Source organism: Hibiscus syriacus, unplaced genomic scaffold, assembly GCF_006381635.1.
Source record: "Hibiscus syriacus cultivar Baekdansim isolate YM2019G1 unplaced genomic scaffold, ASM638163v2 tig00010263_pilon, whole genome shotgun sequence".
In the NCBI taxonomy this organism is placed as follows: domain Eukaryota; kingdom Viridiplantae; phylum Streptophyta; class Magnoliopsida; order Malvales; family Malvaceae; genus Hibiscus; species Hibiscus syriacus.
Window position 1 is genome coordinate 1,341,872 of NW_024062210.1, and position 3,129 is coordinate 1,345,000.

At 37.6% G+C, this 3,129-nt stretch overlaps 1 pseudogene; it reads left to right on the forward strand.

Annotated features, from left to right (window-relative positions):
* Positions 1-2,686, forward strand: LOC120203778 (annotated as a pseudogene).
* Positions 2,687-3,129: the final 443 nt, after the last annotated feature.

The window sequence follows — 3,129 nt, forward strand, 5'->3', positions numbered from 1 at the left end:
AGTCGAAAAATCTCCATTTTTTCCCGCTCAAGAGGTCAATATTTTTAAGAATTCTTTTGTTTTCCCCCTCTGTTTCCCATCCTTCCGTAATTCTTCCTTCTCTCATTTGTTCGGAAGCCCCCCGGGTTCGCTGCTCCTACTAAGCGCGATTCCGGGTTTCCCTTAAATTATTATTTATATTTTTGTAAAAAAAAATTCCATCGAAGATTTTTTTGTTTGTTTGTTAAATCTGAAGAAATTATGAGCGATCACCTGGTGATAAATGTCAACGGTCTGGTAAAGCCGGAGCCGCTTGAGTACCATGCTGTTCCCTCAGAGGAGAACCCGGGGCTGTCGCGCTTGTCAGATTCTAAGGAGAAGGAGGTCGTTAGTGGGGACGAGGAGGAGCCGCTTATTCAGTCGGCGGAATGTCGCATTTGCCAGGATGAAGATTCCATTAAGAATCTTGAGACTCCTTGTGCTTGCAGCGGCAGCCTCAAGGTAGTTTCTTTCGTTATGTTATCGTTATTTTTCATGATAAAAATTCTAACTAATTTCACGATTCGGCTTTCAGTTTAATGAACCTCGTAGAAGTTGCGCTAATTCGCAATTATCATTAATTTGCTTTGGCATTTTAAAAATACTACACGAAATTAGGTTTATGATCAGCATTTCTTGAAATCTGTGTTTTAAATTGCAGTATGCACATAGGAAATGCGTGCAGCATTGGTGCAACGAGAAAGGCAATACAAATTGCGAAATTTGTCACCAGGTATCTACTTGCTTTAGCATCTCCCATCAAATTCGTTACTTTGTTCAGAACTTCATCGATTACTGCAGCTTGGTTTCATCCTTTTCATTTGTCGCAACTAGCACTTTAGGACTTGCGCAAGGAATGGAAATTTTGTGGATTTCGAAGTAGTTCAATGAGAGTGAAGAGGGTGAAATCGACTGCTTTTAGGAGGAATTTTAGTTAGCCTTTTGATTTATGCGAAAACACATATTTTTTAAACCCCTGGTTGGATACATTTAGGCATTTAATCTCTGTTGAATCCTTGTTAAATTCTTTGTTTATGCTTAGTGTTATTGCAATTTGGTTGTTAATTTCTCCTTGTTAAGGTAGTCTGTGCTATTCATTTTCCTTGCAGCCTTATCAACCTGATTATACTGCTGTACCTCGCACTCAAACTGAAGAACCACTATTGATATTGGGTAAGTTTGAGGGCCTCGAATTTAAAGACATTTTAATGCATGGTTGGCGGTTTGAGGGCGTTTTGTGCAGATGAAACTGACAACAGCTCTGTACTGTATGATCTGTATGGTATTGATTTCTGTATGTCTTGTAGTGGAGTGTGGACAATCTCTGGCACCCCTCTGGACTTGCGTGATCCTCGCCTCTTAGCCATTGCAGACGCAGAACGGCAATTTTTGGAAACCGAGTACGATGAATATGCGCATCAAATGCCGGTGGAGCTGCATTTTGCCGTTCAGCTGCACTGATTGTAAGCTTTTAATTATGGAGCTACTTGACATATTCAAGTTTTAATCATGTTTAACATGGTGTTCAACATCCTTTAAGTGAGTTTAACATTAATTCCTCAAAAATTGACTATTATCTTTTCTATTTTTATTTAAAGCCATGTCTCAAGGAAATATTTTGATGAAATTGATTTGGAGAAAGGAATTTACTGAGGTGTCTAAGCATTTAACGCGACAATCTTTATTTCTTACATGACAATGTAATTGAGAGTTCATTTTTAAAATGATTGAAACTTTTCTTCATTTTATATCAGCTGATGGCACTTCTGCTATTGCGCCATGCATTGAATGGTCCGGATGCTGATTCGGATGATGATGTGTCTACTGTCTTCACTGTAAGTTTTACTGAAAGCCAACTTCCGATATTTCACATACGCACTTCTTATGCTTCCGCATTAAACTCGCCATCTCATCTGCAGCCATTTCTTTTTAAATCGCTTAGTTTCATGTTCAGATCTTCTTTATTCGTGCTGGTGTATTTCTCTTGCCATGCTACATCATGGCTTGGGCAATCACTATGTTTCAGCGACGAAGGCAAAGACAGGTTATCCTCCCATTTCTTCTACCTCCAATTTGAAAACCCCATGTTTACTTCTCTTCCTGAGTAGGCCTACTTTGTATCCTTCTTTTTATCTACACCCCTTCGCATATTTCTTTGGACCTTCAAAATCATCTGTGCATCACAGGCATGGTTTTTATGTGTCGTTATTGTATCCTATCCGTATCAGGAAGCAGCAGCGGCTTCAACACAGGTTGCATTCGTGCTACAATCTGCGCAACACAGGGGCATGCATTTTACCATCGCATCTGGAACTACAGTGACTCCCCAGCAGGTTAGCGTTTGAAACATGAAGCCCTGCACTACCATTATATCGGTAGTTGATGAGCAACGTTGTTCATTCCCTTTTGTTCTTGCCCTATCGATGAACTCGAAAATTATTTTATTTTTTAATTCTCCTAATATTTAAGTTGACAAAACTTTGGGGCTCTAGTGATTTCCGTTTCAGTGAATTGCTATTCATCTCCATATCTTGTAACAATCGTTGTTTTCTTGTATATGAGCTCCTCTCTCAGTCTCTACATATTGTTTTCCAATTTCAATTATTCATTTTCCTTATCTTTTTCTTGTCCGAGACTTGTATCTGTTACGAGTATAATCTTTTAAATATATTATTTTTTTATAAAAAATTAAGTATATATGTGTGTGTATAGACTCGTTTTGTACCTGACACTTGTCCGAATCCAGATTGTTGTGTGTGGTATGTGGAGTAGGGAGGAATAAACAAAATGAAGCGCCAAATTGCCTCATTTATTCATCTACTCTATTTACCACATTAAAGCAAAGTGGTGAAATTCGAATACCTTGTTGAAAATTCAATATTAGCCTATATGTTCACACCTAAATTAATTTGATGTCATTGCTTACATCAATTTAGTTTTGATGTCATTGCTTACATCAATTTAGTTAGGTGAAAATTAAGTATTTTTCTCATGTTTTAATTTCAATGGTTTGGATTATTTAGTGTTTATTTTAATGAGTGGTTTAGATTGTTTCTTGTAACCTATAAATACCCTATTTGTATTTGAGTTTTATCATCCAACAATCAAAGC